This window comes from Triplophysa dalaica, chromosome 24 (genome assembly GCF_015846415.1).
Source record: "Triplophysa dalaica isolate WHDGS20190420 chromosome 24, ASM1584641v1, whole genome shotgun sequence".
Lineage (NCBI taxonomy): Eukaryota > Metazoa > Chordata > Actinopteri > Cypriniformes > Nemacheilidae > Triplophysa > Triplophysa dalaica.
In genome coordinates, this window is record NC_079565.1 from 13953001 (window position 1) to 13977682 (window position 24682).

The 24682-nt window shown below is 43.0% G+C and overlaps 1 protein-coding gene across 1 annotated transcript in view; it reads left to right on the top strand.

Moving 5' to 3' along the window:
• The window catches only part of LOC130413781 (ankyrin repeat domain-containing protein SOWAHB), a 99152-nt gene that overhangs the window by 746 nt on the left and 73724 nt on the right, over positions 1 to 24682 (top strand). The window lies entirely within an intron of this gene.

A 24682-nucleotide genomic window follows, 5' to 3' on the forward strand; every position in this document is an offset into this window, starting at 1 on the left:
CGCGAGGACGTAGGCATTAAAAGAAGTGAAATGGCATATCCTCGGGTCTCTTTAGCGTCACTTCAAGGCGTCGTCAATTAATGATGACTGAACACATTGAAAATATATATAAAAAAAGGTTAAATACACACGTTAGGCAGATTTCATCATCCTCAGCGCAATATAATAAGTAAAAATTAAATTTAGAAAGTAGTAAAAAAGTTGAAATTTATGTTAAACATAAATATTTACTAAATTAATAAATCAACTATATGTATATAAATTATACGGTCTGAAATAACTTTACATTAAATAATATAATGCTTCACATTTGTGCGTGTTTGAATGTGATCTAAAGATGTGACTCCTGGGGAAGGCTAATTCCCCGATAACATAAGGTGGCAACTGACTGAGCCGCTGGTTTATCAATAATGTTTACTGGCGGTCCACGTTCAGGCCGCCATTCATAATTGTTAAATCAGGCTAACCAAAATATACAGTACATACTAGCATAGGAAGCACTTAATGTAAAAAACGTTAAGGGTAATTTTGGCAAAGTTCTAGGGACATGTATCCTAATGTAATTTAGTAAGAATTGCAATCAGGCGCTAGAAGAGTACCCAAATAGACATTCTTTCATTCAAAAGAATCACTCAGAGCCCTAAAGGGAACCAATTTGAGGGGGGACTCAATACCTCATGAAATTATTAGAGAATTGAGATGTCCTTAAAGATGGCTGAGCCCGACCGGTTTCTGGGTCATAGGATGGAGGAGTGAGCAAGGAGGCATATTGACCCTGCGTTCCATTCCGAAGGGCTTGGATTCAAGGGTGTATGGGACCAAACAACTGATTCCTGAAGTGCCCTTCTGCGTCATCATCGCATGCCAATAAGGAGGCGTCACACAAAGAATCATGGGGTGTGAAGTTTCCATCAGCCCTTTGAAGTGGCAAGTTATGAGCACTTCGATTTGGAACGATCCTTCAATATGGCGGTCATACTTTTTTTCAGCGGGAAGTGATCACTCTGAAATGATATATCCCATTTGGAGCTCAACGAGAGAAACTGACGATTCTCTGGGGCGGGGCTCTCGTGAGCACTTGCCAGCCTGTGAGGAGGCGCATTAGATTAGGCGACCTGGACATTTTTTGAAAATATAAGATTATATGACCAGGCCCCGTTCTCAACAACGGTGGACATATACTTATTAAAAAACCGACTACGCCACCTGGGAAGGTTTCACCCCGGAAATAGAAATACCCTATTTGATATTTAAAGCACACAGATACGTTGTCTAATAAATTAAGGTAGGCAACAGGTTGCGGGTATCATATGAAAATACAAAAGGTTTTATCAACAATACTAAGAAGCAGTCTCGCTCGTACAGAGCCACGCCTGAACCTCTTTTTTCTGCCAGTTTACCGCTAGACGAGGGAATCCATAACACTAAAAGACAGACACAAATCAACAAATTGCACTTAATCCCCAAAAACAAAGAAAAATAAGATATTGGAACACAGTATCTGACAACCGGTACACAATAGAAAAACAAATACAAGAAAAGCATTAAACAAAATCAACAAACAAAATACACCAACCGACAGGGCTGAGGCTCAAATAAATGAGGTCACTATTAAATCATAAACCAATAAAGAATGCAAAAGACAATATAATCAACAAAAAACTAAATGTATATAACGGAAGAATTAAGCAAAACAACTAAAAGTACTAATAATTATAATATTACCCACTAGGATTTCCCATTCACCAAACAAGGGTTTACGAGCACTTCTAATCAGGTCTCAAATCCGGATAAACACAGTCCAAACAACCCAATGCTATGCTAGAGTATAAAACCGGCGATAGCCATTTTGTTTACAACAAACAGCGTTCACATACCTGAAGGGAGGCAGTCATTTAGTCCATTTAGTTATGCAACCAACGGAGAACTCGTAGGTACAAAGACAGGCTGGGGTGTAATACACAGAACATTAATGCCACGACAAGTAATACTACAAAAAGAGAAGGAGGTTTAGCAAACTGACTACGTGCTAACAGCACAAACCTGAACCACCGTCAACAAACATCAACGGGGAGGGTCCGGACGTGACTGCTTTTGCCAAGAAGCTCTCAATTAGAGAGAACTGAATTCTAATGGATGGTAGTGAGTGTCAATTACCACCAATTACCAAGTTCACCCTGTTACACTTAGCAAAACAAAGTTATGATATAATTCATGTCATGTTTAATTAATGATTGGAAATATCCTGTTTAATTGGATTTTTGCCAGCGATTTTAGAAATATCTGCTTTCTCCCATTCAAGTAGATAGGACTGTGGACTTGCCATGACGGAAATAGCTGGCCAGAAGCGTGGCAAACATGGCCACCGAATGGAACAACTTCTGTAATCCGACTTTGGTAATACTCATGGATATGACAACAGTTTTGCCATTTACAATTTACAGACAGTTTTGTAGTCGTTTTCAAAAACGTGCACCTTTTTGGACATCTTGTCCAATGTTTGGTTGCGAACATTTTTCAAAATATCCTTTGAAGAAAGTCTGACCATAATCGACTTGGAATGAAAATAAAGGTCAAGAACAATGCAATACTTTTCCCTTTTGGGTGAACTATCCCTTCATAAATGACATAAAGAACCTTAATTTTCATTTTAAGTGGACATTCAATCCACTAAAAGAACTGACAAAAAATTAGCTGTGTGATTGTCTGTGAAATGTTAAAGGTGTGATGAACTGGCCTTGTTTATTGTTTAATACTGTTGTAAGAGGTCTATCTAGCACGTTTGTGTGGTTTTTACATTCAAACACATCAAAATCAATAAGTAATAGGGTATTTTCTACATGGATTTTGAGGCCGGCTTAACAAACGATCGGTTTGAAAGGGCATTCCGCCATGAAGACTTGGAAGTAAAACCCCACTGTTGGATAGCAGTTTGCGTAGTAAACTTAGTTGGAGCCTTCTGTGAATTTGGTTAGAGACGTAATGTTATGTTATGCATTCGCCCTATTCGCACAGGATAAGTATTATCTGGGGACCTTGTGTGATTTATAAAAGTCCTCCCCACATCTGTATTTCATGTGGTGCATTCGCACAGGATAAGTGAAGCCTGTGATTTTACTCAAATTTACTGACTTATTTACCAGATGTGATGGCAAGGCTTTGCATATAGTTTGTATAACCTATAGTTGTAAGGTGTTTAATTATATCCGTACCTGTCAGCATTTGAGACCTGTGATGAAGGTCTTAATCATCGCCCCTTTAATACACTTAAAATTCCAGTTTGTGGAATTTAGCGACATATAGTAATGATGCTACGCTTGACACAGGATGTCGTCACATTTACACTACTTTGCCGAAGGAGAAATATTAAACGCATTCTGCAGAGCATTTTTCTGTTTAGGGCTACTGTAGAAACAACATGGTGAATTTTTAGGGGACCCGCAATGCATGGAGATAGAAATAGATCATTCAGGGGTAATAAAAACCTTCATTATGTTAGGTCTTACCTCTTATCTTAGGTTACATACCTCTGAAGACATAGTTGTGTATATTATTGCATTTCTTCCAATAGATCCTCCCGAAAAATTACACACGGCACCTTTTAAAACACAGATGAACTGAATCAAATCTACTTCTAAATGTAATCAGTTTTATTGTATTTTGGATATTCTGGGTTTCTTGACTATTTAAATCGTAAGTGAGCTGAATAATTTAGTGCTTGGCTTCAGCAGAAAGGTTGGCTATGAACTGCAAAAGGGGCAGAGAATACCGCTGCCCTTCTGAGCTGCATTAGTAAAGTGTACAGTATGAATTCAGTACGAATATCTTCATCAGTTCAGCAAATAATTTAGATTGTGAACATGGGCAATGGTATGAATCATCCCAGGGGCAGGGCTGGGTAGTATTTATGATACATGTATTTAAAATACGTATTTTAAATAGAAATGAGTATTTTGTAATTTGTATTTGATTGGGTAAATGAAAATGGCTTCATATTTTGTATCAAAATACTTCAGTGTTTGTATTTTTGTAATTTTAAAATACTGCAAAATACTTTGTAAGAAGTCTAAGTGATGACATCATAAAATGTGGCCTCTGATTGGTGCCTACTGGGAAGTTTGCCTGGACCTGGGTTGAGAGCAGCAATATTTCCATCTATCTATTACATAAATTGTATTAATTTATTTAGTTTATGTTAAGTTTTGGTCCTTGTGTTAGTAGCCAATGCTTAATATATTATACTAATCAACAGCCCCATGTTAACTTGCTACTTTCAGCATATGTTATGTTCATTGGTCGTGCATGGAAAAAGATAATAATAATACATTTCAGTGTCAACATTACATTCTAATGCTACTTTGTTAGTGTAATGGTGTAAACTTGTGTGGAGCAGCAGCATTTACTGTGAGCTGATCCGAGCATAGCAGACCACAACGTTTTGCTACGGTTTCCAGGTTGAACGACATGTTTCCTGGAAACGGTTTGCAACGGTGTGCAACAGGGTTTGAGATACGTTTTTTCTTGTTTGGTGGGTGTGTCAAGAATGTCAGCCCAATCAGCAGCAAACATGTATATAACCCACGCGGTATCAAAGAGACGGCTCGCACAAAGGGTCCAAGTAAAGTCATCCAAATGTGTCTGTTGCAGCTCGGTATATGCAACTATTGAAGCTATTAGAAGAGATGTATTTTGCAGTATTCAACACGTATTTACACCGATTTCACCAGGCTTCGAAAATTCTTCAAAAAGAACACAAAGAATGGTCATCTCAGCTGCCATAGTTCAACTCTTGCGTCATCAAAACAGGGTGTTCAATCGCACCAGTCGTTTCCATTTAAAAAATGTTTTGCAACTTTTTGTCGGGACAGAATTTATCGAAATTATACATTAACAAACTTCTTTGTGCACAAGGTAAAAGTCCATACATGTCATTAATGCTGTGTTCTCGTCACGCTGTATTGCTTTGGATCATCTTTTTATGCTCTATTGCAATGAATTTTCATCGTTATGCTGTTTTGTTCTCAATAGTATGTGTGATTTCACACGCAAGGGAAGATTTATAACAAAAACAGCATTGTATTTAAAGCAAAACTACTCGACTAAAGCAAATAAAATATAATGACTAAAATTAACAAAAAAAATGTGGAAACTTGTTTATCATTCATTTCCAGGGACTATATTATGATGTATTCTCATGAAAAGTCTTTTTTGTCATATGTATGGTAAATATAAACTCCTTTTATGAATTGATGAGGAATTGATTGTTGATTGGTCCATTTTATTTTAATTACATTAAATCAATAAAAGCCTTTTGCATCCGCAATAAATGTTGAATAAATAAAAAAATTCAACAAATCACCATTATTTTGAGTGTTCGATTTAGTTGGCTTCTTGACTTTCATTAAATTAAATTTTCTTTCAGTTCTTGAGATTGTGTTTAATAAAAACACTTATACATTGAGGAAGCCTAATGAGTGATTAATGAAGATTAACACATGTACATTTTCGGTTGTTTGCTTCTATAATATTAACTGTAATTTAATAATATCTGCTTCAAATAAAGTCATACACTTTTTGTGACTGTTTAAAAAACTGTGAGGTTTGTAAAAGCACCGTGACAAAGTAAACCAAAAACCTCACAGACAGAAACACTCCACAAACCTCCACAATGATGACAACGATTGTTTCAACGCAAAAAACAAATACAGGTGAAGTCAGTTGTCTTCTTGTGAATGATGTTTGTCATTGAAAAGTGCTGCTGATACACATAAGGCCCTTTGTTTCCAAAAACCAAGTAACTAAATTAGGATACAATTAAGTAATTGTATCCTAAAACAAACTAAAAACATAAAACTTTATGTAACTTTAAAACTAACCTTCATCTGGGAGATCACAGCCGGGCATATGTGAATATTTAATCTGCTAGTTGCATGTCAGATTTATTGCATGACTTGGGTATTGAAAAGCTTTTGCTATCAAACACTGTTTACTTAATCCACATAATCAGTGTAGCTGTGATGAAATAGATCAAATAGGCCAATTGATGGAGGGTTTGTAAAGAAGTTTCATGCTCCCTCTCTTGTAAAGGTATTTTGTAATATTTTTTAAATACAAAAATAGAGTAGTTTATTTTGATAAATGGTGTGATCGCTGTATTTTGTAGTTTATTTTGATACACTTAAAAGTAAGGTATTTGGTATTTTATTTTAAAATACATGTTGGTGTATTTTTGCCCAGCCCTGCCCAGGGGTAATACGAAAATTATAAGAAGAAATATGTGGGTACTGCCGTTCTGGTAAACACAGTGGAGGTATGAATTTAGATCTTTTATATTTTAAAAAAATCAAAACTTTGTGCCAGAGTTTTGATAACATCTCGCCTGAAATGTGGCGATAAATCGGCATGTCGATTTTTTTCCCACCACTACTACACATGCATTGTTAAACTATGCTTACTTTAGCAAATTGTTTTTTGTGTTTTATTTTTAGTAAGATTTTTGCAAGAATCATTTTTAAAGTTATTTTTTTAGGGGCTTTTGGCTTTATTTAACAGTAAAATGGAGAGCAGACAGCAAAGGAACGTCGAGAGGAGAAATGAGCTCACGTCATTGTGAGCGCACTGACACCATACGTCAGCACACTAGCAACAGGGCTTTCACAATAGATTTCCATTGGAAAAAAGTTGGCTATTGGCGCCGACATATGGAATCATTTATGCAGCATTAAGCAGCATTACTTATGGTCCTACGGTACTACCGTTTGAAAAATTGTGTGGCATCACTAGTATTTTGAAGCTTTAGCATCGCGATGCTAGCATAGAAGTAACCCTAATAGAAACATAAGCGAGTTGCATGGGAATATTGAAACAAATTTTCAGGTTTACTGTTTTGCAGACATTCTTAGTGTTTTTTTCAAATCCAATTATAGGTTGATGTCTAAATGTTGTGCATGAATGTGCATTTAAGGTAATGTAAACAGCGAAACCCTGCTCTTGAAACATGTATGTCAAGTACAAAGGGATGCAAGTCAAAACTTCAATATGTTACCCATCAGACACTCTGTCATTTAAGAGACAGATGCAGCATGCATGCTTGCCTGCGTGAGCAGTCTTGTGTTTGCCTCCAAAGAGAGGTCATGGTCTCAGTTCGCCGCGTGGCACTGTATGAGGAGACCAGGCGCAATGAGTATTCCAGCGGCTCTCTTGAGGACATAACAGATGTGGATTTACATACACCCCCCGCGTCCCGCTCTCTGATGAGATTATCTGAGAGTGCCGAGAGAGACTCGTGCTTAATACATGCCTCGAGCGGGGCCATGGGAGTCGGGCCCTCAGAGAGAGTGTGGGACAAAAGCAGAAGGAGAAAATGTCAAGCTTGCCAGACGAGAACAGGACAACAAACTGCTTGGGTAGGTCCTCGAGCGATGTCTCCGACAAGGAGTTGGTTGGATTTGCATATCATAATTGCAAGATGAGGCCTTGTGAATTCATCTAAGATGAACTACTGACAAATCCAGCCTGCCTGTTCGACAAATAGCAACCTGTATACAATGACATAGTTTTTCACTTTTATGACCTCACAAAGATGAAGAGCTTAGACTAATCTAACTTTATTGTTACCAAAACAAACATTTAATGTTAAAATACTTGATGTCATTCTGATTCGTTGATGTTCTGTTTGACATAACCATGCAGTAACCATACCGTGTTATGTTTGAAAAGTTGCTTTGGGAAGATTTGTAGTACTGTGCAAATAAACTTAAAGAGAGTTTTAGTTGTTGATTAATAGTCCAATAAGTATTTTTTGGAGGATCTATTGACAGAAATGCAATACAATGTACATGTGCTTTTATAACCTTAGAACAAGCTATTTCTATAAACATTCACAGCGGTTACACCTGAATGGAATTCGCCATGTTGTTTTTACAGTAGCCCTAAACGGACAAACTGCTCTGCAGAGCGTGTTTAACAATTATGTATCTCCTTCGGCAAAGAAGCGAAAAACACAACAACACCTTTATCCTGTGAGAGCCGTCATAGTGCCTCTTCGAAAGGGAGGGGTGGAGTGAGCCATTGATTGCAATTGCCAACCTCACCACTAGATGCCACTTAATTATACACTGGATCTTTAAAAGATGCTGATGCCTAGAACCGTTCGCACAAAAAAAATAAGTACCAAGATAAATTTTTTAAATTGTTCTAAAATTTATGAGAATAGCTTCATTCATACCACAACTATTACAGAACCAAAAACGAGGAGCGATATTGTTCCAATCACTTTCAGAGTAATTACAGCCAATCAAAATCCAATTTAATTTCAATGGGTTCTGCATTAAAAATGTAACTGCAGCAAGCTCAGAATAGACAGAATGTTTCTATTTATGGTGTGGATGTTAATAGCTCTTACAGATATTTTTGTATTTAGCATTCTTGGTGTAAAAGGACCTTTACTTATCAACTAGTGTACAATTCTGAGCCGTCCCTGGTAATTGTTCCCTGGGAAATAATAAAGACATGTTTTAATGGCAAATAAACAAGAGGGCCAAAGCAATACCATACCACACCTGATGCTCTGAATTTAAGTATTGAGGGCTCTCGCATGTATCGTCAGATTCTTAAATTATGCAACAGGCATTGTGTTGGCCGCCTGAACCTGTCATGGTCCGGTATGCCTCAAGCTTGTGATTCATTATTAAACTGTTTGTGAGGCCTGTGTTTGAATATGAAAGCTGTGACAGAGTGGCCTTGTCTGAAAAGCACATGCTATATTGATTTCTCTTCCTCCGAGATACTTGGCCTTGACATTTCCAGCCAATTCCCACATTGTTTTGTAAGTTTTATTTGTTCAGCTAGCGTGGGCTCTCTATCAGGCCGAGGGCATGGCCGGGCAACCCCAAATTAATCCCTCTACCTCCTCAAACTCAGGTTCGATGTTTAGAAGTAAGTTAGGTCTGTCTGCCAGGAGACCACATCGAAGATCTCCAGAGGAGGTGAACGTGGTTTATAATTATGGGCTGTGTTCATTTACATGCGTTAATCACTCAGGTGATGGGCTGCTCATTCTGATACTGGCAGGTCAGGCCCCTGCAGACACAAGAGTCAAAACCCAATTATATGCATGATTAACTTTATCCTAAGCTCTTTCCCTACAGTCAGGACTCTCGCTGGATAAGAGGACAGGGCAGTGATGTGTGTATGTGTTTAGTGTTTGTGGATTGGGTGGTATATAAATTACAAGTAGTTTAGTTATGAATAATTATTATCTTGAATGTTAATTTGGGTAAGGCTGATAAAGCTGTGTTTATTTCATTGTTATTATTATTTTATAAATTGTTCGGCCCTGTGCAGAAATATGGTTCCTCTCACAGAGCCAGGTGGTGGGCATAAAATACCACCTACTTAAGACTCCCTGACCAAGTTGTAAAGTGATCAACCACAATGTTAACATCTAGGGGTATTTAATATTAAACAAGCATGTAACATGCACAGTTCAAATAATAAGCTAAAAATGTTGTATATGTCACTACTATGTATTTAGTGTATAACTCTATATTTACTAAAACCTGAACCTATACCTGACCCATATTACAGTGACAATCATTTTCACATTTGTGTGAACTATCATTTTAAGGACATGTAGTTAGAAATTAGAAGTTTTTAAAAAAAATAACTGTCCAGTATCAAGCGGACCCACCGCAATGCCACAATTGTTGTACAGAAGTAAGATTTCAGTGAGCAGACTCTGTATGAGTATAACATAAGATGACAAGCTTGAAATAACAAAAAAGATGCTGTAGTAATGTTTTTATCTGGAGCTTAACATATCTTCAGTCCACTACTAATCTACTACCTTTGTTTTATTTGGAGGAATTACAAATACAGTGTAATTTCAACAGCAGGCCAAGGTGTCCACCTGGTTAGAAACTCTAGTCTGTTTTGAATGATGTGCTGACTTTATTTCTACAGTTGATTGTTAGATGTTCTGCAGTAAGTTGAGAAGACCAGCTATGTGTCTATAGGTTAAGCCAAGGTGACTTGATTACGGCAGTAAACCAACATCTCAGACTAAAGCCGGTATACTTGACTTTCCGCGTCCTTGTCCATCTCACGCACGAACGTATCCGCACAGCCTCTTAGCATACTCATCACGGATTAAGTGCGGACGTCCGAGTTCGACACATGCACAATGCAAATGTATATGTGTGCTCTACCAGACCAACAGAGGGCAGTGCTGAGTCGCGTCATTCACAGACCCATAATTAATAATGATAGAGGAAGTCATTCGCCATAGGAAACAGCAAGACAACAAGAATAACAACCAAACAGTATGGAGAAGGATATGCTTCTTAGCTTACTGCTCTTGGTTCCAGCGTATTGTCTTTGTATCATTCTTCTTTGACAATGGTACACTTCACACTTTATGTGTATGTATGTACCAGTGCTGCTGGTCTTTCGAAGAGAAGAAGGCCTTTTCGGGCTTTGAATGAATGAATGAACAAACGATATAAAAAAAGATATTGAACTCGATGTAGAAATTAGGTTAAACTGAAACAAGGAATGTGGTGTATAATTGTGTGAAATGTATGATGAAAATTGGTTAGCAGTATTGGCAAGCAAATTCCAAGAAATAGGTTGCAGCAGTTTGTCTTTCGACTACACTTGCAAAATCCACAATGGGACTGAGCTTGAATAGCTTCAGCGTCAGCGACTTTTTATAGTACAAAATCGCTGTCAATCAAAAGGAGATGCAGTCTTTGCAGAAGCCCGGAATCAGGCCAGCCCACTCCTCCATTCACCCCAGAGAAGCAGAGCTTTGACCGTCTAGTTTTGAAGCACTGAAAAAACTGGTTCAAAGCAGGCCCATTGAAGTCAATGGATGCTAGGCTTCAACAGAGTAATGCACTGTGACGCTACGGGAGTGTTTGAAAAGGAAATCGAGTCAGGCGACGTTCTATATGTAGCTGATTCTGAACAAACTCGTCTTCCAGATGAAAGTGTTCGAGCGCATTTTTTGTCAATAAAATGTTGACACAATAGTACATATTTGACCATACATTTTTTTACATTATAGGGGAAGCCAAGCTTTCCTTGCAGTCTTGAAGAAATCCCCACCGGTACTGACTCCTAGTGGACTAGTGCACTTTTGTTGCGCGCTGTTGTATGCGTCGTATGACGACCGCAGACCCTCCTGATGCCGAAAATGAGGTCATGCGGGGGCGGACGGCCGGACCATACTTGCAGCGTTAGGCACATAGTTTAGCTGAATACAAGAAATCTATGACTGAGGTTACCCTGGTTCAAACTTCATTCCAGGGATGTAGGACCTTTTTACAAAGCCTTTCACTGCATGTACCTGAAAAATTTGACTCAAAAGATCCAAAAATGATCTTGGATTTTATTATTGGGAGATCATACCCAGTTCTGCATGGTGGATTGCTAGGGCTGGATATAAAAAGCAGTCCTTGGTTGCTGGGATATTACAGATCCGTCATCAGTAGTGGTATTTCCATCATAAACATCTAATCACAGTTATACTCAAAGAGCATCTTTTTGAGAACTGCAGTGGTGTGTTAAATGCACAAGAAAGTCCCCATGAGCCCTGATTTTGAGACTGGCAACAGACTAAAAAAATTGGACTGAAAAAATGTTAGACATTATTTGATGATGTGCTCAGTCAAGTCTCCTCTTTCTGTGAAACTAGAACAAAGAAAACCTGTCTGTAGTGAATTCAGTGGGAAAATGTTTTATTAATTACCATATGCTTATTGATTCCTCTTTCAAGCCGGTTCTTTTGTTCTTCCTTTCTGGTGGCAGCAGAAGGATCTTTAAGTTATGTGACGTGTCAGAGGTGTCCTTTTGATGTAGATGACAGCCCCCATGCTAAGTACCACCTGTGCCGGGTCTAGTCTTGTCTGCTCAGGTCTATTTGCATCTGAACTGCCGGACAGTTCAAACCATCAGACAAAACTAATTGAGCCCAGAGAGCCATAATGTTGGTTTTGGCTTGTTATCCTAGTTGACATTTTCAGGAGTGGGAGGATATGACGGACACAAACTGATTTCACAGGAAAACGTAACTAGAGCTGGCAAATTTGCAAGAAATTGTTCGATGTTATTCAAACAAAAGAAAAAGAAAGAATGATGCAGCACCCATAATTGACTGTTGACCTAAATATGATCACACTGAAACATACAAATTAATAAGAATTAGCAACCGTATGAAAAATGACATGATAGTTAATAAATTGCCATGATACAATCAGACAGTAGCTCCAACCGAATAAAACGAATATACTATATTTACAAATACTATATGTTTAACTGATTGCTATTTTTTATTTCTATTCCTTGCATGTTGATTTACAAATATGTTTTATATTAAAAAATGTTTAACTGTGTGTCTGATCTGCAATCAGGAAGACCGTCATTTTCCATCAACTTAAAGTTAAAACGAGACCCATTTGTAGGACATAGTGGAGGATAAGGAAACAGGAATGATGTTAAACAATTTTTTTAGGTTAAGTAGTTTTTCAGTTATTTTTATTTGTACAAATTTTCCACGTAAAATGTAAAAAACAGAATTTTTTATACATGTATTTTATATTTATAATGAAATACGGTCAAAAAACGTAAAATTGCAGAAAGGACTGCAAGTTTACAAGAAAAACTGGTAAAACATGCAATTTCATAAGGAAAAAGATTATTTTACGGTATATTTCTGTCAATCCAGTTGCGTTCTGACACGTCTAACTAATAAAAATGATTTTTATATGATTTGGTGAATTGAAAAGTCTGTCAAAATACAACGCCAGAGGAGTTAAACAAATTTCTTGATTTACCCGTTTAAACCTTAAAAAATCCCTGTTTACATTTAAGCATCACATATTTAAATTAATGTGCAGCTGCTGCCACTTATTTAAGTACAGAATTAAAAAGAATTATGGGGTAAGCTCTTACACCCAAGGATACAACTCATGCATCGTCTGAATTAATGTGAAAAAAGGTTGCATTTCATATACTTGCTTTTCTGAAATGAGATAACCTCAACAATGTTAGTTGTGACTTAAAATAAGACACATGCATTTTATGTTTTGGTCATCATCCTTAATGTGATCTGGATGAAGTCTTCGACAAAACACAATTTATTTAACTTTTAAGAAAACGTCTTGGTTACGTTTGTAACCTCAGTTCCCTGATGGAGGGAACGAGACGTTGTGTCGAGAACGACAGATGGGGTTTGCCCTTGAGAACCAATCAACTCTGACTACTATAGAAAAGGCCAATGAAATTTGGCGAATGCAATTTGCATGCCGGGCTCCGCCCCCGGAAATCCGGTATAAAAGGAAGCCGGCGTGCAGCATTCACTTACCTTTTGTTCTGAAGAGCCTGAGACCTCTCAAACTGCAGCAGAATACGATACGTGTTCGTGGCATAAGGGACACAACGTCTCGTTCCATCCATCAGGGAACTGAGGTTACAAACGTAACCAAGACGTTCCCTTTCTGTCGGTCTCTCGACGTTGTGTCGAGAACGACAGATGGGGTTGCCTATGGAAAACGCCACAACGCTGTATCGCGTCACAATGTCAGCGAAGCGACGGTAACAAGCCTGGGCGTGTCATCTCGAAGCTTTCGTGAGACTGTAACCTTCCAGTGTGGTGGTCGGGGGGTTCCAGAGCTTTCTTGGAGAAAGATGGGTACAGCCCTGACCGGTAACTTTCACGGACGGGGCCTTAGCTCTCTATAGGCGAGAGGCCGTCCGGATCAGTTTACACCGGGTAAGCGCGACTCTTAATCAGAGAAGCACTACAGAGGCCACCTCCTACCCGTGGGGAGGAATATGGTGGATATAGGTATGGTCTCGTCCTTGGAGGAGAACGCATGGAACGTGCGGACTGAGTAGTTAACCGCGAGGTGGAGGCCCACCTGGGGAAGCTCATGGGTTACCAGGAGTGGGAACCATTCTCATGAGGATACATCAGACGGAACAGCCCAAGGAGGGGGTGTTACAGACGTCCGGTAGCACTAGGTCCGGTTAGAGCTATCTGTGATAGCTCACATGGTATCCCGGCCTAAGGGGGAAGGCTGCACTGCCCAGCCAGCCCCCAGGGGGTGCTTGTTTGGTGATGGATGGAATGCCTATTCTTAACCAGTGTCTGGGTAAGAAGGGAGGCTGGTGAGGTACCAGTTTCTTAGCGATGTGTTCGGGTAAGAAGAAAAGGTAAATAGCACACTGACCCAACCTGTTAGAGGGTGGAAAGGTGCTTTCGCAGGCATACGCCCCCCCCGGATGCCAGTCCTACATGTCGCCACGCAGGACGTGGGCTGACACCGGGTTTACGCGAAGGTTGTTAACCCTTGCGAAGGTGTTTGGGCATAGCCCAACCCGCAGCTCTACAGTTGTCTGCTAGAGAGGCGCTTCTGCCAGTGTCCAGGAGGTGGCTAAACTCCGTGTGGAGTGAGCACTCACTGCCAATGGGCATGGGAGATTCTGAGATCGGAATGCCGTCGTAACGGCGTCCACGACCCAGTGCGCCAGCCTCTGTTTGGAGACAGCCTTCCCCTTCTGCTGTCCTCCAACAGACACGGAGCTGGTCAGAGCTTCATAGCTCTGCGTGCGGTCCAGTACGTACTGGACACAACACTAATCGGGTTGGGTCTTCCTCCCCTATGGGGAGCGCCTGCAAGTTCCCACTTGGCCCCGGAGGGAGTAGTGGGAACTTCTTGGGCACGCATCCGGGCCTGGGTCTCAAGATAACGTGAGAGTTTCCAGGGCCTAGTTTAAGGCAATCCGGGGACACGGAGGATGCTCGATGGTCCCCTACCCTCTTGAAGGAAGTGAGCGCCGTCAGGAGGGCCGTCTTACTCTATGAGGAAGATCGGAACCTCCGAGGGGCTCTTTGGGGGGCCCTGAGGCTCCCCAGGACCACTTAGGGTCCCAAGAGGGTATGGAGCGGAGATGAGGCGGATTCCGCCCTCTCGCTGCTTAGGAACCTGGTGACCAGGTCGTGTTGCCCTAGAAACTTTCCACCGACTGAGTCGTGATGAGTGGCAATAGCGACTACATACACTTTCAGTGTGGAAGGGAGATGTTAGTCTCCAGTCTCGTGAGAAGGGGAACACAATCCTGATCAAGCACCTCAGTGGGTCTTTCTCGTTGAGAAAGACACCAGGACGAGAAGAGGCACCGTCTAGAGGTGTGTAACCGCCTAGTAGATGGGGCCCTAGCCTGGGTGATGGTCTCAGCCGTATAGGGGGAGTAGCCATCTTAGGATCTTCTCGTCCCGTCTAGAGACCAGACATGGGTGTTCCAGAGGTCTGATCTGGGATGCCAGAACGTGTCCTTCCCCTGAGAGGGCAGGTCCTCTCTCAGGGGAATGGTTCAGGGGGAGTCGCTGTCCAGAGCATCGGCTCAGAAGCCAAGTGCGGTTAGACCGGTGTGGTGTAACCAATAACACTTGGTGCTCCTGCTCCCTGACCTTGCACAGAGTCTGTACAAGAAGGCTCCTGGGGGGGGAAGGTGTGCTTCCGCCCATCCCGCGGCCAGCTGTGCGCAAGGATATCCGTGCCGAGGGCAGGGACTATCAAGCGGGCAAATGGTGGTGTTACGGGAGGTGGACAGGTTTTACCTGGGCCTACCCGAATCAGCCTCCAAATGAGCTGGACTGCACGGGGGTGGAGTAGCCACTCTCCACGAGGCATAAACTGGCGAGAAAGCACGTCGGCTGTCTAGTTCAGTTTGCCCGGGGTGTGTGGCCTGCAGGGAACGAGTCACCTGTTGACTCCACCGGAGGAGGCGTCGAGCAAGTTGTGTTTAGCTGCTGTGAGCGATCGCCACCCTGACGATCTGTATTCGCTACAGCTATAGTGCTGTCCTCGGAACAGCACGTGCATGTCTCGCACGAGAGGCCGTAGCCTGCTCAGTGCAAGTAGCATAGCCCACAACTCTTGGCAATTGATATGCCAGCGTAGGCGGGGGTTCGTCCAACACCCCACCTGCGTGCCCGTTGCACACTACACCGCACCCCTGCAGGGAGACTTCAGTCGTCACCACGACCTGCCTCATAACCTGCTCAGAGGGACCTGAGGTCGTCGAAAAAGTCATAAAGACTAGGGGTTATGGTGCGTCGGCAGCAGGGCGGCATCACCATGCGCCTGCTGCCGGTGTGCCACGCTCTCCTCGGAACTCGACTCTGAAACCAGTGTTGGAGCGGTCTCATGTGCATCAACTCGAGGGGTATTAACCCGCGAGGACGCCATGTGTCCCAGGAGCCTCTGAATTGTTTCAGGGTGACCGCTGTCTGCCTAAAATGTTCATTTCAGACAGTTCAACACTGGTTGGGCACAACTGCGGACAGGTGCGCCGACATGGTAACAGAGTTGAGTTCCATACCGAGAAAGAGGATGCTCTGCACTGGGGAGAGCTTGTCCCTCTCTTGGTTGACCTGGAGTCCCAATCGACCTCGGTGCCGGAGCACCAGGTCCCTTTGTGTACATAACAGATCTCGCGAGTGTGCCAAGATAGGCCAGTCGCTGAGATAGTTTAGTACCCGCTCGCCTTCCTCCCCTCAGGGAGAAAGGGCGGTCAGGGACAGACCGAAAATGAGGACTCTGTACTGATATGCCCGCCTCTCGCACGCGAACCGTGGGAACGGCCGGTGTCGAGGAGGATCGAGACATGAAAGTAAGCGTCCTTCAGGTCGATTGCCACGAACCAATCCTGACACCTGATAGATGTCAGGACGCGCCTCTTCGTGAGCACCCTGAATGGCAGCTTGTGAAGGTGCTCTGTTCAGGGTACGCAGCCTTTGGGGGCAACCCGCCGTCTTTCTTGGGAACGATGAAGTGCGGGTCGTGACCCACTGAACATCTTGGTTTTGAGGGACGAACTCGATGCCTGTTTTGCCAGAAGGGTGGTACCCTCTAACCGAAGTACGGAGGCGTCCCTGCCTCTGACAGAGGGAGAGATGATGCCCCGAAACTTGGGAGAGTCTCTGGCGAACTGGATCGAGTAACCAAGACGGACCGCCCTCATTAGCCAGCGAGACAGTGTGGGCAGCTCTCGAGCTCCCAGGGACTGTGACAGGGTGACCAAGGGGACGGTCTGCTTCATCATTCCCACGGGGGGTGGTTCGTCGGCTGGCGGAGCTAACCATGTCGTGGGGAGTCCCCGGAGGGAAGGTTTGCTCTGCCTACCTGCCTGGCGGGACAACGGCACGCACTGTCGGTTTGAGAGTGGTGACAGCTGTCGTATGTGTACGACCTCACGCCTCGCCAGGGTGTGAGGTCGGTTCGCCGAGCACAGTCCAGTGGAGTGTGCGATCGGCTGCAAGTAAACCCGGGGTGAACAGAAAACTCAGTGAGTAAGTGGGCGCCAAGCCCTAAAAAGGGCCCGGCTTTGGTGACGAGGCAGGAGTCGTCCCGTACCGACCGATCAGAGCCGTGGCTGTGAAGGTTCGGGCCCGATGTTGTTCTCCCTGGGGTCTTCCCGTCAGTGTCCCTTCTCGCGAGGAGGTTGCTGACGGGGTGGAGGTTTCCCCCTCGACCTCTGCTTCCGGGGTGCCGCCTGTGGGGGCACAGGAACCGGAGCCGATTTCGAAAGGGTCCTGGGTTGCAGGGAAGCAGACGTCACGTGAGATCTCGGAGGCCTGTAGGCGGCTGAGTCGCGGCGTGAAAAAAATGTGGTTAATTGCCACTGTCTGCTTCGCCGTCAAAAAACTGCTAAGCGCAGTCCTCGACGGTGTTACCAACAACCCACCCTGCGAGATGAGTGCATCAAGAAAGCGGACTTCCTTGGTGTCACTCTTCTGCACAAGGTATAGCCGGGGGTGTCTCTCCTGGACCACTACCGTGGACATCGTCCGACCCAGGGCCCGTGCCGCCGCCTTAGTCGCCCGTAGAGCGCTGTCAGCGGCGGCACGGAGATCCTGCATTATACCCAGGTCGGCCTTACCCTCGTGGAGCACTCTCAACGCCCTGGCCTGGCGGACCTGCAGGATGGCCATGGCGTAGAGAGGAGGCAGCCTGGCCCGCAGCATCGCAAGCTTTCGACATCAGTGATGCCTAAGTCTTACGTGCTTTGGACCGTAGGGGAGGCCGATTCCCCCCAGGTGGTAGCCGTCCGCGGCACAGGTGCACCGCGGGCGGACGTTCCACCCGGGGGATCTCGACGCAATCCTTGGCTGCCCCACCAGCGAGGGAAGTAAGGGAGGCGGAGCTGGTTTTCACTGGAGCGATCCGTGAGTGGAGCGCTCCAAGTGTTACACAGCTCCTCATGCAGCTCCGGGAAAAAAATGGTACCCGGGGTGGGCGCGGTTTGCACCGCGCTCCGACCTCAGGAACCACATATCCCCGGGTTAGCATGAATGACATCACTTCTGCTTCCTCCTAACTCGACCGCTGGGGGTGGAGCTCGGATTCGTCAGAGTCGGATGCTAGCCTCCCTCCGATGCTGCGAGCAACATCTCATCTGCGTCACACATCGTACCCGATGTGTGTGCGTGAGAATCCGGACGGTATGCCACCGCCGGTTGGGGAACGTTCAGAGGAGCGAATCGGGGTGCGATCGGCCCGTGAGCACTTAGCTGGCGGGTTTACGTTCGCAGAGTTCCCCATATCACTAACGCTGCTAACGTGGGTGGTCATCAGGGCCGTAGCCACAGATGTCACAGCCCGGGTAGCAGACGAAATGGTGGCTGGTTCCCGTAGGAAGACAGCCACCCGTGACCGCAACTTCTGAATGACAATCCGCCCGCAGTGCGGGCAGAAGTGTCAACGAACGCTGCTTCAGCGTGCTGGACGCCCAGACGCCTAACGCAGCGATCGTGTCCATCCCCCTCCTCGATGAGAGTGCCGCACCCAAGAGAACAGCGGGACATGCCGCGCTGGAGAATGCTCAGTTCCCTTTCTGTCGGTCTCTCGACGTTGTGTCGAGAACGACAGATGGGGTTCGCCCTTGAGAACCAATCAACTCTGACTACTATAGAAAAGGCCAATGGAATTTGGCGAATGAAATTTGCATGCCGGGCTCCGCCCCCGGATATCCGGTATAAAAGGAAGCCGGTGTGCAGCATTCATTTACCTTTTGTTCTTCAGAGCCTTCGCTCATGACTACGAACTGAACGAATTCAATGAATTCTTCGTCTTCTACTGCCGGATCTACGACGTGTAGCAGCGGATCGTCCCTACCTGCAGCGACCTTCCCCTGGGCGTCTCGGCAGTTCCGAGGTGTGTGAGATTTATCTAAAAGTCCTTTTCAGGACTGACTGAGCATTCTCCAGCGCGGCTGTTCTCCTTGGTGCGGAAAGGAATGGATACGATCGCTGCATTAGGTGTGTGGGCGTCCAGCACACTGAAGCAGCGTTCGTTGACACATCTGCCCGCACTGCGGGTAGATTGTCATTCAGAAATTGCGGTCACGGGTGTCTTCCTACGGGAACCAGCCACCATTTCGTCTGCTACCAGGGCTGTGACATCTGTGGCTACGGCCCTGATGACCACCCACGTTAGCAGCGTTAGTGATATGGGGAACTCTGCGAACGTAAACCCGCCAGCTAAGTGCTCACGGGCCGATCGCACCCCGATTCGCTTTTCTGAACGTTCCCCAACCGGCGGTGGCATACCGTCCTGATTCTCACGCACACACATCGAGAACGACATGTCCCGCTGTTCTCTTGGGTGCGGCAGGGGTCTGACACGATCGCTGCATTAGGTGTGTGGGCGTCCAGCACACTGAAGCAGCGTTCGTTGACACATCTGCGCGCACTGCGGGCAGATTGTCATTCAGAAGTTGCGGTCACGGGTGGCTGTCTTCCTACGGGAACCAGCCACCATTTCGTCTGCTACCCGGGCGGACATCTATGGCTACGGCCCCGATGACCACCCACGTTAGCAGCGTTAGTGATATGGGGAACTCTGCGAACGTAAACCCGCCAGCTAATTGCTCACGGGCCGATCGCACCCCGATTCGCTCTTCTGAACGTTCCCCAAACGGCGGTGGCATACCGTCCGGATTCTCACGCACACACATCGGGAACGATGTGTGACGTAGATGAGATGCCGCTCGCAGCATCGGAGGGAGACTGACATCCGACTCTGACGAATCCGAGCTCCACCCCCAGCGGTCGAGTTAGGAGGAAGCAGAAATGTCATTCATGCTAACCCGGGTTTCCGGAGGTGCATGAGGAGCTGTAAAACTTGGAGCGCTCCACTCTCGGATGTTACCATCGCTTCGCTGAGATTGTGACGCGATACAGCGTTTGTGGCGTTTTCCATAGATAACCCCATCTGTCGTTCTCGACACAACGTCGAGAGACATACAGAAAGGGAACGTCTTGGTTACGTATGTAACCTCAGTTCCCTGATGGAGGGAACGAGACGTTGTGTCCCTTATGCCACAAACACGTATCGTATTCTGCTGCAGTCGTGAGAGGATCTCAGGCTCTTCAGAACAAGAGGTAAATGAATGCTGCACGCCGGCTTCCTTTTATACCGGATATCCGGGGGCGGAGCCCGGCATGCAAATTTCATTCGCCAAATTCCATTGGCCTTTTCTATAGTAGTCAGAGTTGATTGGTTCTCAAGGGCGAACCCCATCTGTCGTTCTCGACACAACGTCTCGTTCCCTCCATCAGGGAACTGAGGTTACATACGTAACCAAGACGTTAGTCCTGAAAAGGACTTTTTAGAAGAAAAAAAAATCTCTAACACCTCCGGAACCGCTGAGACGCCCAGGGGAAGGTCGCTGCAGGTAGGGACGATCCGCTGGTACACGTCGTAGATCCAGCGATGTAGAAGAAGAAGAATTCATAGAATTCGTTCTGTTCGTAGTCATGAGCGAAGGCTCTGAAGAACAAAAGGTAAGTGAATGCTGCACGCCGGCTTCCTTTTATACCGGATTTCCGGGGGCGGAGCCCGGCATGCAAATTGCATTCGCCAAATTTCATTGGCCTTTTCTATAGTAGTCAGAGTTGATTGGTTCTCAAGGGCGAACCCCATCTGTCGTTCTCGACACAACGTCGAGAGACCGACAGAAAGGGAACTATATTCAAAGATGAAAAAACACATGGAGAATAATAGATTTTTGTTTTATTTGTTTAAAAGCAGAGTCTCAGTTCTCTCATTTGATAGATTGTATACTCACATATTCATAAAAGAAAATATTCTGTTGGCCATAAAAGTTTTGTGAAATTGATGAAAAATCCTTGCGCTGGCTGGAAACTTTATAAAGAAATTCAGGCAGGGAAAGGGTTTACCCTCCTTATCTGTCCATAGCTTCCTTCAGATAACGAGTTACATTCTTTCGCAATTTGTAGCTATCAGCAGGTAAGCCAGCATCATTAGGTAACAAGAATCACAAATGGTATCTGATTGTGGGCCCCCTTTGTTGCTGTCTATGGCACGTCATCCCCACATGTGATCTTGGGTTGAAGGCATTATATATATACAGACCAGCAGCGCAGTTCCAACACAACCTCACTGCAATTTGTAAGTATTTAGAAGGTGGCAACGTTTTACGATCTCATCCGTAACCTTTACGTAAGATTTGCTTTCCTGCCAGTGGTGTTTAGATTTAATACTGGGGTTAGGGTATGGGCTTCAGAAGAGCTTTTTTCTAGTAATAGTACTTTTTGTACGATTCACATCATACCAATTTCTACGAATAAGCCACTTTGTAAAGTAGTTGTGAATTGAGGATGGCGATTTCATCCTCAAATGCCAGGGGTTGGAAGGTACATTGCACCATACACTAAAGTAGGCTTCAGATTGAAAAAATGAAAAAAATCTGACCTGAATTATGGCCATGAATGAAAATATGTCTCATATTCATTAAACTCCTCTCCCTAAATCAAAGCATACATTGGTTTAAAAAGCGAACAGCATAATGATAGATGTCTACCTCACCTCATTCGCAATTTATAAGCTTTAAAAACTCCCGTGACACTCTGAAGCATCCGCTTAGAACAGGTGGTGCATTATTAAAGACTCCACATTCCTTTGGTTGTCTTTGATATTACTCATCTTATCATGAATTCACTTTATAGATGTAAATATCAAGAGTCAAGGGAACTGTTACTAGGTAACACCCACACACTCCCACTGTCACTTTAAATCTTTTAATAAGGACAGATTTAAAAAGTTGCACATTGTATGTTCTATAATATATATAGGTTCTGTAAATCCACTACTATTGCAGATGTAATATTATTTATTGTTTTTATTAAATGTAATATTTTATTGAAGCTGCAGTAAAAAATATATAATTTAGTACATAAAAAGTCAGAGTAGAGAACTGTCTTCTTACCATGATTCACAATGGTAAGCTTATAATAATGATTTTCATGGGTAATGTCAATCTGACATCATTTGACTTCAATACACTCAAACATAAAGTGTAAAGTGTCTCCTAATTGTAAAGTGTCTCATAATCTTTGAAAAGGCATGAATACTTGAACCATTTATTCTTAGGATGTAATAGATATGTTAATCAATTGTTGCAACACTCAATACAACAGACCAAATACCTTATTAAAAACTGTTGATAATTTTCCATAACATTATACCTTTTTTATCTGGACACTTTTTGAATGTAAAATATAAGTTACCATATATTTTATGTTGAAAGTTGATGCATTTTCAAAAATTCCAAAAACAGGTTATTTCCACAATTCACTGTGTTTAATTATGTTTATTCTTATATTTCTTACCAATTATTCATAAATAAGGTTGTTTTGTTTTATGTTTTATATTCTATGTTGTTAAGTTGTATACTGTATAGCACAGAAAGGCCACATGTGATGAACCTTTAAACATTTCATCGCATGTATTATGGTGTTTAACTGTATATCATGCATATTATGAAGTAAAACAAAGATATCTACATTGACAATTAGATGGTGTATAGTTACAAGAATTGTAAATACATGAATACATGATAGCCATAAAATATATGATTAATAATTGTAGGTAACACTTTATTTTACATTGTTCCATGCTACAAGTATTTTCAGCTTTCCTGTAGCTCAGTGGTTAGGGTATGGTGCTAACAAAGCCAAGGTCATAGGTTCGACCCTGGGACTGCACATAATTAGAATCAAATGTATAGTATAATGCATTGTAAGTCGCAGAGCCTGACAAATGAATAAATGGGTTAGGGTTAGGGTTATTTACTATAGTATTTACTTTATGTTCTGTAGCCTATTCCATTCCATTCCATTTTTTTTCGGATACACATATATATAACCTTAATCCTATACTATACGTGGTTACAGGATATAAGGATAAATATTACATTGTTTTCCTCGTTTTTCTTGTAAATTTGTTCTTTTTCTGTAATTTTTACAGTTTTTTTACCGTATTTTAAAAAATAAACTTGATAAAAACGAAATCTTGTTAAAAAAAAAAAAAGAAATTTTGCACGCTGCTGGGACGCCAGAAATCAACTGTTAAATAACGGGTTCTCCCTTTAAAGTTACATTCTTCTTGTAAATTTGCGGTATTTTTCTGTAATTTGACGAATCTGCAAAAAACAGTAAAATTCTGTAAAGTTTTTTTACGGTGTGCACTGTATACAATACAGACACCATAATATAAAGTGTAATTTTATTTACACTTTATAAGTCTGCATATATCTTATATTTTTGGGAAACCACAGATGGCAGTTGTTTTAGCAACCATTGCTATAGTGCATTAACACATATTAACGTATAAAACATATTATATTCAAACTTGATCGGCCGAACTATACCCACGCAGATTCCGCAAGGCATCTTTGAAGTTGCCAGATCCTTGTATTTCACTGAGGTTCATAAGGGTAGAGGTGACAGCCCTTTCTTTTGCAATTCCAGTGGTTTGATTTGCGCAGTTGTCAAAAGCTTGCCAACATCACTTTGATTCACAATGATTATTAATTTATTGCGGGTTCTACCTGGTTTGTTTGCTAAGTAGTCTAACTACACTACTGTATCTAACCAGTGTCCTGTTTTTTGGAGAAAGTGGCCTCCACTCAATAATAATTCATCTATTTCTTATACTTAAAAAAGAGAAATAGGCATAATAAAAGCAGTTGGGTTATTATTCCAATGGATGAGCATCTGCTAATAATACCTACACCTTCAAATATATGCAATATTTACTGTAAATCACCTAAAGCGCTCTCAGAATAGATATAAATGTAATCATATATTGGTGCCTTTCTATTTAAGATGAAGGAATCCATTCACATGGAGCAGTCTCGCTTTTCCAGCCATTATTCAACTACAAAGCAAATCATATTCATCATTGCTTTTTAATTACATCAAAAAGAAATATAGTTCTACCCCAGGGTGCTGGCAGGAATATGGAGTCCTCCATGATGTTATTGTTTCCAGCACTGCCAAACAATCTCAAAGATTGACTTAGAATAAATGTATTTTTAATATGATAACTCAACCCTAGTGAATACAGAGGCACTCTGTCAATTGTTCTTGCTGAATGCGTCGCATTACAGATGTAATGCGGGAGTGCTTGTGATCTAGCGATATTAAACCTGCGAGCGTTGCCTTTCAAACTTTGTTCCGGCTTTCCGGATAACATTCTCTTTCCTTCAGCTTAACTAAATGCCCTAACAGATGAGATGAATGCATTGCTTTACCGAGTCAGTGTGTTATTGCAAATGCTACGTGTGTTCCTCGTGCTGTTAAGATACC